Source organism: Rattus norvegicus, chromosome 14 (assembly GCF_036323735.1).
Source record: "Rattus norvegicus strain BN/NHsdMcwi chromosome 14, GRCr8, whole genome shotgun sequence".
Classification (NCBI taxonomy): domain Eukaryota; kingdom Metazoa; phylum Chordata; class Mammalia; order Rodentia; family Muridae; genus Rattus; species Rattus norvegicus.
In genome coordinates this window covers 81,647,055-81,661,402 of record NC_086032.1, presented here as the reverse complement: position 1 = coordinate 81,661,402, position 14,348 = coordinate 81,647,055, and the positions used below count along the sequence as shown (strand labels likewise).

General features: G+C 47.6%; 1 long non-coding RNA gene across 1 annotated transcript; it reads left to right on the top strand.

The window, feature by feature from the left end:
* The first annotated feature begins 6,696 nt into the window (after positions 1-6,696).
* On the top strand, positions 6,697-12,731 carry LOC134481861 (uncharacterized). Its single transcript, XR_010057725.1, has 2 exons — positions 6,697-7,463; positions 7,589-12,731. It is a non-coding gene; the product is annotated as an uncharacterized LOC134481861 (long non-coding RNA).
* The last annotated feature ends 1,617 nt before the right edge of the window (positions 12,732-14,348 follow it).

Here is a 14,348-nt window from a genome sequence, read left to right as displayed (position 1 = left end):
TGAGTAAAAGTAAATAAATAATGGGCTGAGGATATGGCTCAGTAGTTAAGAGCACTGACCGCTCTTCCAGAGGACTCAGGTTCAATTCCCAGCACCCACATGGCAGTTTACAATTCTCTGTAATTCTAGTTCCAGAGGATCCAAAACCCTCCTTTGCCTTCTTTGGGCACCAGGGATACATATGGCACACATACATATATGCGGGCAAAATGCCCATACACATAAAAAAAATAACAAAGTAATTAAAACATTTTAAACAATAAATTCTAATGCCTCTGAGTCCAAAAGGGTAGACTCTGCTTACAGGAACTGTGTAAACAAAAGAAGGTTCTTTAAAAATTGCTTATTCTCCTCATTTCCAGAAGAGGAGACTAGGGGCTGGAGAGATGGCTCAGTGGTTAAGAACACTTGCTGCTCCTCCAGAGCCATTTCCAGCACCGGCTGTGAGACGGCTCACAGCACCAAGAGATCCATCGTATCTGGTCTCCTCAGGTACATGCATTCGTGTATACAAACCCATATGCAGGAACACACAAACACATAATTAAATATAATTTAATTGCTTTTTTAAAGAGGAAGACCCCCCAACTCCCCTCTCCCAAGCATGGGCTGAATTTATGACTCATTTTTCAAAGTTGAATTTTAAAATGTGTAGAAAGAATCTCTTCTAAGCATTACCTGTCAATAAAAAAGCTGATGGCCAATGAGCTGAGGAGGCAGGAAATAGGAGGTGGGACACTGGCAGGAAACAGTGTAGAGAGAATAAAGGGAGATTCCAGAGAGATGCTCGAGGAGACTCTAAGGGCGATGAGGAGGAAGAAGCAGCCAGGATTGATGAAGAGGTTAACTAACCATGTGGTAGACATAGGATAGTTTGAAGAGGTTAAATAAGGTACACTGTTGGTATTTCGTCTAAGCTCCACTCCCACAGCTACCTGGCAACAGCCAGGTTTGCTCCGCCCCACAGTTGCCTGGCAACAGCCAGCTGATATAGTCAGCTGTGCCTGACTATAAAGGGAGTTGCTTGCCCCATCCTCTCCCTCTTGCTCTCTCTTTGTTCTTCTCTTCTCTGCTTTTCCTCTCATCCCTTTTCTCCCCATTGCTCTTCCCCCCTTGCCTCCCCATGCTCATGGCCAGCCTCCTTTATTTCTCCCCTCCTCTACTCTTTCCTCTCTTCTCTCATTAAACCTCTCCATATGGAACCACGTTGGCTTGGTGTGTTCTGTCCAGGAAGCGAGCCGAGATTTAAACCCCGAATTGGTGACCCATATGCAGTGATTAATCTCCCACATGGTCCGCTGCCCCGCCATCAACTGCAGGGCGGAGGATAGGCTCTACCCACCCCGTGCCTCCGCTGCTTGCCACTGCCCCCAGCTCACCCTGGGGCTTGATGCGTGGTCTCAGTTACTCGCCATGGGCCGAGAGCGGGGCGGGGTGGGGTGGGGGGAGTATGGCGAGGAGGGATGAAGACGCATGCCACTTCTACATGCACCACTCGATCACTGCTGTGCGTCCTGCAGCTACATCCAATGCCACGGCGTGCACCACCTGAAATTGATCGCCGCCTCTTCTAGGCCTTCACTGCGCCATTGGACTCCGCCATCTGCTGGCTGCTGTGGGACTCAGGGCTTCCACCACTTGAGTTACTGCTTCAGCTGGCACACATGTACACTTCTGCATGAGCCACTGTCCTCCGTGTTTCACCACGTGGTGCCAGCTCTTGCCATTTAGACACACCCTTACCAACCACACAGTTCCACTTTTCCCGCTACCAGACTGCAGCTAAGATTTCCGCACAAACACCGGCAGATTGGTAGGTCTATTCCGGTTAGCAAGGAGGACCCCGATTTCCCAGATAAAGCCTGGCCAGCTTTTCTGAGATTACAGGAAATTCCTTAGCTAACATATGCAATAGAACCTTGATCACTGGGTGGGGTTTTCCTGGAAAGCGGTTCCTTGCTCCCCTCTCACTCCGGACTCTTGCAGCGGATCATGGAATCTCAGGCCTGGATAGGAACGCTTTCTGGCGGGTCCAGGGCTCATTGGTTATAACCTTCAGGAGTCTAAGTGACGCCTCAGACACCTGGCCTGGCAGAGTACTACCATTACCATTAATTTTCCCTGGGATGCTGGTGCGAATTAATTGGTGACTTTCCCCAAAGGGAAATTCGAGGTCTTCGAACATACCCCCAAATTCTCCATTAGGATATCGTTTGGAGAATTTCAAAACTTTAAAATTAACACCGCACCTGAGGACATCAAAATTGACACCCCTGTGCAATAATGTTTGGACCCAGTATTCATTAGATAATGTTCAAAATGGCCGCATAACGACATGCTAAATTCTTCAATTTTATGGGATCTTCACAATTACTGCCAGTAGTCTGGTAAATGGAAAGAGATTCTTTGTGTCCAAGCATTCATATATCTTCGCTCTAACCCCTCTCTGTGTTCCTCTCATGGCCCCACCCAACTCCTCTTAGCTATGAAACAGGTAAAAGATGACAGTACAACTTTTGACCCAGCCAATGAACTGCCTCCCCTTCACCACAGGCCTGCTTCCACACTTCCAAAAACCCAAGCCACTGCCTCAGTTTCTCCTTCTCACCAGGTTACCCCAGAGCCTCTTCAATCGACCTCTCCAGACCCCTCCCCTCCTGTGCCAGCTGCAGGACGCTCAGATCTCCCTGCACTGGCACCCATTTTCACCCCTCCTATCACCTGCTCCAAGACCATAGACAAACCCCCAAACCCCTCATTGCCATAGTCACCTGACCCAGCACCTGTCCTTCCGTTGAGAGAGGTAGCTGGTGTAGATGGGCTGGTCAGAGTATACGTTCCCTTTTCGCTGAATGAGCATTCTCAAATAGGAAGCAGACTGGGTTCCTAAACCTCTAATTCATCCACCTTTATTAAAGAGTTCCAGTACATTACCCAAAGTTATAGCTTGACTTTCCATGATGTGCATATGATCCTTACTAATAATTTACTTCCAGAGGAATGCCAGCAAGTTTGGGAGCAGGCGAAAATTCATGCAGATAAGGTACATCAGATGGAACATAGCCTATTAGATCTGAGGCAGTCCCTGACCAAGATCCCCAATGAAATTAGAATCCCACAGGTGTAGCCTAACCAGAGGTAGATTGATAACCTGTCTCCTGGTCAGTCTCCACAGGACAGCCTTAAAACCAGTGAATTTTGAAAAACTACAAGAGGTCACCAAGGAAAAACAGGAAAACCCGTCCCCATTTTTAGAATGCCTCCCAAAGGCATTACACTAATCTGGACCCTAAAAATCCAGAGGGTAGACAACTTCTGATGACCTATTTCTTTTCCCAGAGCTACCCCTACATAAGGGACAAACTTAAAAAGCTAGAGAGGGGGCCCCTAACTCCACAGGCAGAAGTTTTGGCGCTGGCCTTCAAGGTATACTATGAGAGAAATGAGAAGTTCCAGAGATAAAAATACCATATGCTGGCAAAGGCTGTCTGACCAGCCCCAGCTATTGCTCCAGACTCCTGTCCTTCTAAGGTTAAGGAACCACCAGACCTTATAAATGTGGTCAAAAAGGTCATTGGGTGAGGGCTTGCCCTAATCCCCGCAAACCAAGGGGCCATGTCCTAGACACCATCAAGAAGGACATTGGGCTGTCAATTGTCCTCATATTGTGCAGGACAGGGGTACATCATGTCCAGGTAACCCTCCAGTGGATCTTCTTGGCTTGGCTGTAGATGAATGAAGGGGCCCGAGTTCCCTAGACTGGACCACTGCCATCACCAGCAGGGAGCCCCAGGTAACTATCCTGGTATGTGGGCAGCCTGCCTCCTTCCTTTTGGACACTAGGGCCCATTACTCGGTCCTAACAGAGTTTTGGGGACCCACCTCTCTCTCCCATTTCCCTATCATTAGGGCAGGGGGACAACCTTACCTTCCTCTCCAAACCCCACCTTTGTCCTTGCATACTGAGTCTGGAGCCTTCCTTCAGCAACTTCTGGACCCTTACAGTTTCTCTGTGCCATTCTTTATTTTTTTTAAGATTTATTTTTATTTATATGAGTACACTGTCTCTGTCTTCAGAAACACCAGAAGAAGGCATCAGATCCCATTACAGATGATTTTGAGCCACCATGTGGTTGCTGGGATGTGAACTCAGGACCTCCGGAAGAGCAGTCAGTGCTCTTAACCACTGAGTCATGTCCCCAGCCCTATACCATCCTTTATATTTGATACCTGAAACTTGAAAGGAACAATGGATCCCCAAAAGGCCTGACCCCTTCTAATGAAACCAAACTACAGAGTTTTGACCCTTCTCAGTGCAGATAACTTGCTCCTTCTGGCTCCTCCCATCAAGCAAATCTAAATTTTAGAGTCCATTTCTTGAGCGTTTTCTGATGTGTTTATAAAAAGATAAAGAGAGCATGCTGGCATTCTGTCTAAGCTCCACCCCCACAGCTACCTGGGAACAGCCAGGTATGCTCCGCCCCACAGTTGCCTAGCAACAGCCAGCTGTGCCCGACTATGTAAGGGACTGCTTGCCCTCTCTTCTCTCTCTTACCCCCTCTTACTCTTTGTTCTTCTCTGTTCTTGCCCCCTTCCCCCTTCCCACCACATGCCCGTGGCTGGCTTCCTTTCCTCTCCTCTACTCTTCTTCTCTCATTAAACCTCTCCACATGGAACCATGTTGTCTTGGTGTGTTCTGTGCAGGCACAGGCCAAGATTTAAACCCTAACAGAGTGGGGATATGTTCTATGGAGGTGTGGTGAAGTATGAGGAAAGGGGGTGCCTCTGTGCGCACGTGCTGAGACATCCCTTCCCCTGAGGGACCAGCCACACAATGGTATAGTATAGAATAGAGTTTATTCATGGCATGGGGAGGGGAGTTAAGAGGTTAGTAGGGGCAGAGAAAGGCAGAGAGAGAGAGAGAGAGAGAGAGAGAGAGAGAGAGAGAGAGAAGGAGGAGGAAGAGGAAGAAGAGGAGGAGGAGGAGGAGGAGGAGGAGGAGGAGGAGGAGGAGGAGAAGAAGAAGAAGAAGAAGAAGAAGAAGAAGAAGAAGAAGAAGAAGAAGAAGAAGAAGAAGAAGAAGAAGAAGAAGAAGAAGAAGAAGAAGAAGAATAGAGGAGTAGAGGCAGGCCATAAACACATGGAGAGAGATGGGAGAAGGGAAGGCAAGGGCAAAAGAGAACAAAAAAGCAAAAGAGTGAGGGTGAGGAGGGGGCAAGCAGCCCCTTTTACAGTGTCAGGCATACCTGGCTGTTGCCAGGTAACTGTGGGGCAGAGCTTAGACAGAATGCTAACAGTTTCACCTCCATCTGCTCTAACCATTTGTCTCTCCTCATCTTCTCTCTTCTTCAGGTCTCTCTTCACTTACTCTGGTACGTGCCATTTCACAGCTGCCTATTCAGTCATTCTCTCTCATATGGTGCACTGGAGCCTGATTCTGTGTCCCTACTTCTACTGCTACAAAAGCTTCCACAAGGAGCTTGCCTACACCCTCTTGTGTGCCCCATCATGTGGGGGAGGGATGCTCCTCCACTGATCCTTTAAGGACATCCTCAGATTGAGACCTTGTCACCATGACACTTTCCTGTGTCTCCATCCCTACACTGCTGGGACCCTCCTTGGCTCACAATACACAAGGCCCCTTTCCTAAGTCTCTCCCATCTCCTCCTCGTTTTCCTGGAAATCCTCTATATCCCCCTTCCTGCCTCCTCTGTCACTTGCTCCTGGAGTTTGGTTTGTCGGTAACATGGACACTTCCCATTCGGAATTAGACTTGTGACTCCTCGCCTGCCTTCTCCAATCTTTTTAATCCTCAGACTCAAAGATTCCATTAAGGGACACTGTCTTACTGCCAACAGCTTGGTCTCAGTACAAACTAGATGTCTCCATGGCCAGAAAACAGCACACCCGATTTCCAAATTCACAGAGTGGGACAACTTCAGTCACTGCACAAGAAAATGACACCCCCCCCAAATCCTCTTATCCAAGCTTTCTCCATTCTCCTCTTGAAAATCTCATTTCTTAGCTTTCCTGCTCTCTGCTTGCTCTGGTTTCCCCCCTCCAATGACCAAGCCCAGTTTTTCAGACTCATTGACTTTTGGGTAGGGATAATATTAACTATTGCCATATGTTCTTCTACTCTATAAAGGCTGACTCTGGCCAGGTGGTAGTGGCACACACCTTTAATCCCAGCACATTTTGGAGGCAGAGGCAGGCAGATCTCTGTGATTTCAGGGCCAGCCTGGTCTACAGAACCAGTTCTAGACCAGTCAAGGCTATACAAAGAAACCTTGTCTCAAACAAAACAAAACAAGTCTGTCTCTGGGCTTGGATTTGGCCTTCCTTTTCTAGTTCCAAGCATACTTGTTTGAAAGTTTCCTACAAAGTGTTTTAGTAGTGGTGGCACACTAATTTCCTTAGCTTTCCTTCTAGCCTCCGCCCCATAGTTACCTGGCAACAGCCAGGTATGCCCCACTCACTATAAAAGGAGCTGTTTGCCCCCTCCATACTCCCTTATTCTTATCCTCTTACTCTCTTACCCTCTCTGTCCCTTCTCTCCCCATTCCCCTCCCCCACCTCTCCATGTGTTCCTGGCAGCGCTCTCTCTCTCTCTCTCTCTCTCTCTCTCTCTCTCTCTCTCTCTCTCAAAACCTCTCTCAACTCCCTCAGCTCCCCTTCTCATGCCCTAAATAAACTATACTATACTGTATCTGTCCTATGGCTGGTAGCTCAGTGGGACGGGATGCCTCAGCATGGGCCATCAATGGTACCCCCCTCCACATCATCATACCGTGCCTCTACGAACATATTGAAAGACCCCAGCTTAGCAGCAGTAACGCCATTTTGCAAGGCTATATTTAAGATGACTGATTCAGAGAAAGGTTAGAACACTGAGTACACAGCGGCTGCCAAACAAGATGTGTTTGGTTGAAGGCCTGGCAACAGGAGGACTGCCGTTGAGCACCTGACAATGAGAAAAGCCCCGGGAGAGGTCCCACACCCTGGTGGGGGGCCGAGTCAGCCGTTATGTTCCAAGAAGGTAGCTAAGAAACTTGCCCCCGGGCTGAACCCTTGCCACATTAGAATCCACCAATTATATCCCTGTAACCATGCATCTGCTTCTGTATGCTTGCTTCTGCTCCCCAAAATCCTATAAAAAGTCCATCCTTGGTTCCGTGGGGCGTGCCAGTCCCCCGAGTGACTGAAGCGCCCGCAGGTGCCTGTGCCTGTGTATCCCGACAATAAACCAAATCCTCTTGCTGATTGCATCCTGTGGTGTCTCGGTCTGGTCTTTAAAGTTGGAGGGTCTCCATCCCGAGGGAAAGTTCTCCCTGAGAGCTTTTCATTTGGTGCATTGGCCGGGAAAGGAGATCCTCCACCCAGGGACCACCGACCACCCACTGGGAGGTAAGCCGGCCGGCGTCTGTCTGTCTGTCTGATTTTGTCTCGTTCTGCCTTATTCTGTCTGTTCTGTGAGCACTCAGCCAGGTCTGTTCTGTGGGCACTCAGCCAGGTCTGTTCTGTGAGCGCTCGGCCAGGTCTGTTCTGTGAGCGCTCGGCCAGGTCTGTTCTGTGAGCGCTCGGCCAGGTCTGTTCTGTGAGCGCTCAGCCAGGTCTGTTCTGTGAGCGCTCAGCCAGGTCTGTTCTGTGAGCGCTCAGCCAGGTTGTTTGGAATTTGGGCGGGACGAAGAAGGAGCTGACGAGCTCGGACTTCTCGCCCCGCAGCCCTTGAAGACGTTCCAAGGGTGTTAGGGGCCCGACTTTTCGGGGCCCAATCTGGGACTCTGGTTGGAGGAGAAAGATCTGGACTAACGGCACCTCTGTCTGTATTTTTGGCTTTCAGAGGGCCCCGGACCTTTGCCACCTCCATCTGACTTTTTGCTTTCAGTTTGGTACCAAAGCCGTGCAGCACGCCTGTCTGTTGTTTGTTTGACTGTTGGTGTTGTTTGTTTTCTCTGTGTTCTAATCTTCCTTAGAACTAACATGGGACAGTCCCTAACAATGCCCCTAAGTCTCACTCTTGATCATTGGGAAGACGTCCACGACCGGGCACACAACCAGTCCGTCGAGGTTAAAAAAGGAAAATGGCAGACTCTCTACACATCCAAGTGGCCCACTTTCGGAGCGGGATGGCCAGTGAATGGCACATTTAATAAGATCATTATTTTACAGGTTAAAGATCGGGTCGTCCACGGACATCCTGACCAGGTTCCTTATATTATCACTTGAGAGAGTCTCGCCTTAAAACCCCCCTCCTGGGCGGAACCCTTTGTGGACCCGAATTGGCCTCCCCTCAACCCCCAGCCTGTCCCCTCGGCCCCGCCCGGTCCGCCGGCCACGTCTTCCTCTCTCTACCTTTGTGAAATCAGAGCCTTCTAAGAAACCTGTCCTCCCGGCAGACCCAAACTCCCCTCTCATAGATCTTCTCTCTGACAGGCCCGGCTGAAACGGAGGAGGTAGAGCCGCCGGCCAGATCAGTTGCCGGGCCACAGTCTGATAAGGGTTTCTCCCCTGTCACAGGGAGATTGCGCAATAAGCGCGAGGTGATGCCAGATTCAACCTCCCAGGCTTTCCCACTTAGACAGGGAACCGGTGGCCAGACCCAATACTGGCCGTTTTCAGCAGCTGACATTTACAATTAGAAACAACACAACCCTTCTTTCTCCAAAGATCCGGTGGCACTCACTGACCTAATAGAATCTGTTTTACTTACCCACCAGCCTACTTGGGATGACTGACAACAGCTCTTACAGGCCCTTTTAACCTCAGAAAAAAAAAAACAAAGAGTGTTCCTAGAGGCCAGAAAGCATGTTCTGGGAGATGATGGGCGTCCCACCCAGCTGCCTGAGGACCAAACTGGGATTTTAATACAGCTGAAGGTAAGGGACACCTATGCCTTTATCGCCAGTTGCTTCTAGCGGGTCTCCGAGGGGCTATACGACGCCCTACTAATTTGGCTCAGGTAAAACAGGTATTATAGGAAGCAGGGGAAACTCCCTCCGCCTTTCTAGAGAGACTTAAGGAGGCCTACCGTATGTACACTCCCTATGACCCAGATGACCCAGGACAAATGACGAGTGTCTCTATGTCCTTCATCTGGCAGGCTGCTCCAGATATCAGGACTAAGTTACAGAGGTTAGAAAATTTGCAGGGCTATACATTACAGGATTTACTTAAAGAAGCTGAAAAGATTTTTAATAAGAGAGAGATAAAAAAGAAACAAAGAATTGAGTCGAATCTTGGCCGCCGTAGTTCAGGGCCAAGAAAGGAAGAGAGATAGGGGGGAGCTCGAAAGGGGCTGAAGCTGGATAAAGATCAATGTGCCTATTACAAAGAGAAAGGGCACTGGGCCAGAGAGTGCCCCAAGAAGCCTGGCGGACCCCGAAAGCCTCGACCACGAACCTCCCTCTTGGCTCTAGATAAAGATTAGGGAGGTCAGGGCCAGGAGCCCCACCCCTGAGCCCAGGGTAACGCTTAAAGTTGGGGGGCAGCCGGTTACTTTCCTGGTAGACACAGGAGCCCAGCATTCAGTCCTCACCCGAGCTTCAGGACAACTCAGCGACCGGACGGCCTGGGTACAAAGAGCTACTGGTGAGAAACAATACTGATGGACTACGGACCGCCGGGTTCAGCTGGCTACCGGTAAGGTGACCCATTCCTTCTTACATGTTCTGGACTGCCCGTACCCTCTGCTGGGCCGTGACCTGCTCACCAAGCTAAAAGCACAAATTCATTTTGAGGAAGGAGGGGCCCGAATAACTGGCCCCCACGGAACTCCCCTTCAAGTTCTAACCCTACAATTAGAGGATGAATATAGACTATATGAACCGGGACAGGACAAGCCACAATCCCTAGAAATAGACACTTGGGTCACGGATTTTCCACTGGCTTGGGCAGAGACTGGTGGGATGGGGTTGGCACTCCAACAGCCCCCCTTAATTATACAGTTAAAGGCCACTACAACTCCAGTCTCCATAAAACAATACCCCCTGTCACATGAAGCTTATCAAGGTATAAGGCCTCACATTACGAGGCTTCTAGATCAAGGCATCCTAGTCCCCTGCCGGTCACCTTGGAATACGCCTCTTCTGCCTGTTAAGAAACCCGGCACTGGAGATTATAGGCCAATACAAGACTTGAGAGAGGTCAACAAGAGGATAGAAGATATTCATCTGACTGTTCCAAACCCTTACAATTTGCTCAGTAACTGTTCATCGATGAGAAACAGGGGTATGCTAAAGGGGTCCTAACACAAAGGTTGGGACCCTGGAAACGCCCTGTGGCCTACCTGTCTAAGAAATTGGACCCTGTGGCCTCCGGCTGGCCACCGTGCCTAAAGATGGTGGCTGCTATTGCTGTCCTGATCAAGGATGCTAGAAAATTGACTTTGGGACAGCCACTCACCATCCTAGCACCCCACGCAGTGGAGGCCTTGGTAAAGCAGCCCCCAGACCGCTGGCTCTCTAATTCCCGCATGAGAGGGAGAGCGAAAGGCTGGAGCTGCGGTCACTATGGAGGACAAAGTGATTTGGGCGAAAGCCCTGCCTGCTGGTACCTCCGCACAACGGGCTGAACTCATTGCCTTGACTCAGGCGCTCAAGATGACAAAAGGTAAGAGGCTAAATATATATACAGACAGCCGTTATGCCTTTGCCACGGCACACATCCACGGGGAGATCTACCGGAGGCGGGGGCTGCTCACATCTGAGGATAAAGATATTAAAAATAAGGCTAAAATTCTGGCCCTCTTAGAAGCCCTATTCTTGCCCAAAAGACTGAGTATTATACATTGTCCAGGACACCAGAAAGGGCACAACCCAGAGGCACGAGGAAACCGGCTGGCCAATGCCACAGCGCGAGAAGCGGCCATGAGCAAACAAATCTTGCCCTTAAATAGCCCAGACCAACCCACGCCCCCACCAGTGGGACAAACTAGTTGGGTTTATGCCCATGAGGACATAGAGCTCCTAGAAAAAATGGGGGCCATCTACCACCCTCAACTAACAAAGAAAAGACAATTATGCCAATAAAAATGACTTTTGAATTGATCTCCTTTTTACACAAATTAACCCATTTGGGGTTTAAGAAGATGAAAACCTTACTAGATCGAGAAGAGATAAATCTGTGTTTTTTAAATCGGGACAAAGCGATACAAAAGGTGACTGAGAGTTACAAAGCGTGCGCTCAGGTTAACCCGGGAAGGACCATGATTGGACAAGGAGTTCGTCCTAGGAGACACCGTCCCGACATCCATTGGGAAATTGATTTTACTGAAATTAAACCAGGTACAAGTATCTCCTAGTGTTTGTAGACACCTTCTCAGGATGGGTCGAAGCCTTCCCCACAAAACACGAGACTACAAAAATGGTCACCAAGGAGCTCCTCGAGGAAATCTTTCCCAGGTATGGCATGCCTCAAGCGTTGGGGTCGGACAACGGGCCCGCTTTCGTCTCCCAAGTAAGTCAGTTGGTGGCCAAATTGCTGGAGATTGATTGAAAATTACATTGTGCCTATAGACCCCAGAGTTCAGGTCAGGTAGAACACATGAATAGAACAATTAAGGAGACTTTATCCAAACTTACGCTTGCAACTGGCTCAAAGGATTGGGTGGCCCTCCTTCCCCTAGTTCTATATCGGGCCCAGAATACCCAGGGCCCCCATGGTCTAACTCCTTTTGAAATAATGTATGGAACACCACCCCCATTTGTCCATTTCTTTGATTCAAACATTGCTGATTTTGCTGACAGCCCTTCTCTGAGGGCCCATTTACAGGCCCTACAGATTGTGCAGAGAGACGTCTGGAGACCTTTGGCCGCTGCTTACCAGGACAAGCTTGAGCATCCGGTGGTGCCACACCCGTTCCAGATTGGAGACACCATGTGGGTGCGCAGACACCAGACCAAGAATCGCAAGCCACGGTAGAAAGGACCCTACACCGTCCTCCTGACTACCCCGACCGCCCTAAAGGTAGACGGAGTCTCGGCTTAGATCCACGCACCACACGTCAAGGCAGTCCGGTCTGAGAAATTGACTAATCACAACACTACACCCCAGACATGGAGAGTTCAGCGCACTCCAAACCCCTTAAAGTTAAAACTCCTACGTGGCTCCTCCTAGCCCTTTTGTGGCCTAGAGTCAGTGGGGGAATAAGCCCCCACCAGACAGAAATTTCTTGACCAAGTCGAGTGAAAGATTTCACTCAAAGTTAACAAAAAAAAATGGGGGAATGAAAGACCCCAGCTTAGCAGCAGTAACGCCATTTTGCAAGGCTATATTTAAGATGACTGGTTCAGAGAAAGGTTAGAACACTGAGTACACAGCGGCTGCCAAACAAGATGTGTTTGGTTGAAGGCCTGGCAACAGGAGGACTGCCGTTGAGCACCTGACAATGAGAAAAGCCCTGGGAGAGGTCCCACACCCTTATGTTCCAAGAAGGTAGCTAAAAAACTTGCCCCCGGGCTGAACCCTTGGGGGGCCGAGTCAGTCCTTATGTTTCAGGAAGGTAGCTAGGAAACTTGCCCCCGGGCTGAACCCTTGCCACATTAGAATCCACCAATTATATCCCTGTAACCATGCATCTGCTTCTGTATGCTTGCTTCTGCTCCCCAAAATCCTATAAAAAGCCCATCCTTGGTTCCGTGGGGCGCGCCAGTCCCCCGAGTGACTGAAGCGCCCGCAGGTGCCTGTGCCTGTGTATCCCGACAATAAACCAAATCCTCTTGCTGATTGCATCCTGTGGTGTCTCGATCTGGTCTTTAAAGTTGGAGGGTCTCCATCCCGAGGGAAAGTTCTCCCTGAGAGCTTTTCAATATCCTTCTTTTTTTTTTCTTTTTTAATAAAACGTGACAAATTTAATCCCAGCACTCAGGACGCAGAGGTAGGCAAATCTCTGCAAGGTCAGGGCCAGCCTGGTCTACAAGGGAGTTCCAGTGCAGCCAGGGTTACACAGAGAAATCCTGTCTTGAAAAACAGAACAAGTTTTCTCCAAAGCCTCCATCCTGGGTCAGGAAAGCAAAAGGAACCAGACGAGGAACAGCTACAAAGTAGCGCTTCCCAGCAGGGACCACTGATGTTTATCTTGCTCCTCTTGTTTTTTTGTTTAATATTTTTAAAAATGACAAAGTGTAATCCCAGATGTTTAACTCTCTGAGTATCTCCTTCTTAAATCTCTAAAAAATTTTTGCTAAAGTGTAAAGTTTCTATTATTTCAGGACTTGTAATCCCACCCTATAAACTTTCTGTATATTAGAATTTTTAAGTTCATTAGGTGTCGTTTAAAAGGTCAGTAAATTCTGCAACAAAATGTTTAAAACTTGTAACAAGGTTTCTTTGTATAGCTAATGCATGAAAGCATTCAACTCTTGTGTAGGAGCATGGATTTCCTTTAAAGGTTGTGTGCCCAATGCTTTCACCTTGGAATAAAGAGCAACCATGTAGCTAACAGACATCTTTACTAAGGTTAAAGAAAGGGTAAACCATGTGACTTCACCACCATCTTGGTTAAAGCGAACACAGCATATAAACTGACCCAACAATATATGTTTGATGAATGAGGTTTATGAATTCCTAAGGTCCATTCAGGCTAACAAAACTGAGTGAAGGTATATAGCTAGACTATCTTTGCCAACTTTGTTAAACTTTTGCTGTTTAGGTAAACTGAGTCATATAAGAAATATGATATTCTGCAAAGGTACACCATGAAAGGATCAAAAAAATAAGGTTCCCAGTCTCTCTGTGGATTGAATTAATGATTTAAAGTTTTATTTTTATGCTAAAGGATCTTTAATTAAATCTTCAATTCAAGTTTTAAGGCTCAAACTTAAGAGAGACAAAAGTGTAAAATTCTAATCTTATTAAAAATCAAAAACTATTAAAGACAATTAAGACATGCAATTAATGGCCAGTCATCTTATATATGGTCAAATTCTTTTTTTTTTTTTAGAGCACCCCTGTAGCAGGGTGGGACTTTGGCTTTCTTTTTTTTTTTAAATACCAAATATTTATTTTAAATATTATTTTAAATTACTGTAAAACAATATTTAAGACCATGGATTAACATGGATGGAACAACAATCCTTGGCTTACATGAAGTACAAACTCCAATGTATTTTTAAATCACAAAATTCTATCAATATACCTTCTTTTTTTTTGCATATAAACCTTTACTGGAATACATATATATATACATATATGTATATATATATGTTTAAATATAACAAAAACATATATCACACATATTACATTTATGCTTCTATCTACAATTCTTCCTATAACAAAAAACATTTGTTCAGAAAAGACAAAATTTCAGAGTGATTATCCTATATTTCATGAATTTTTTTTTTTTTGGT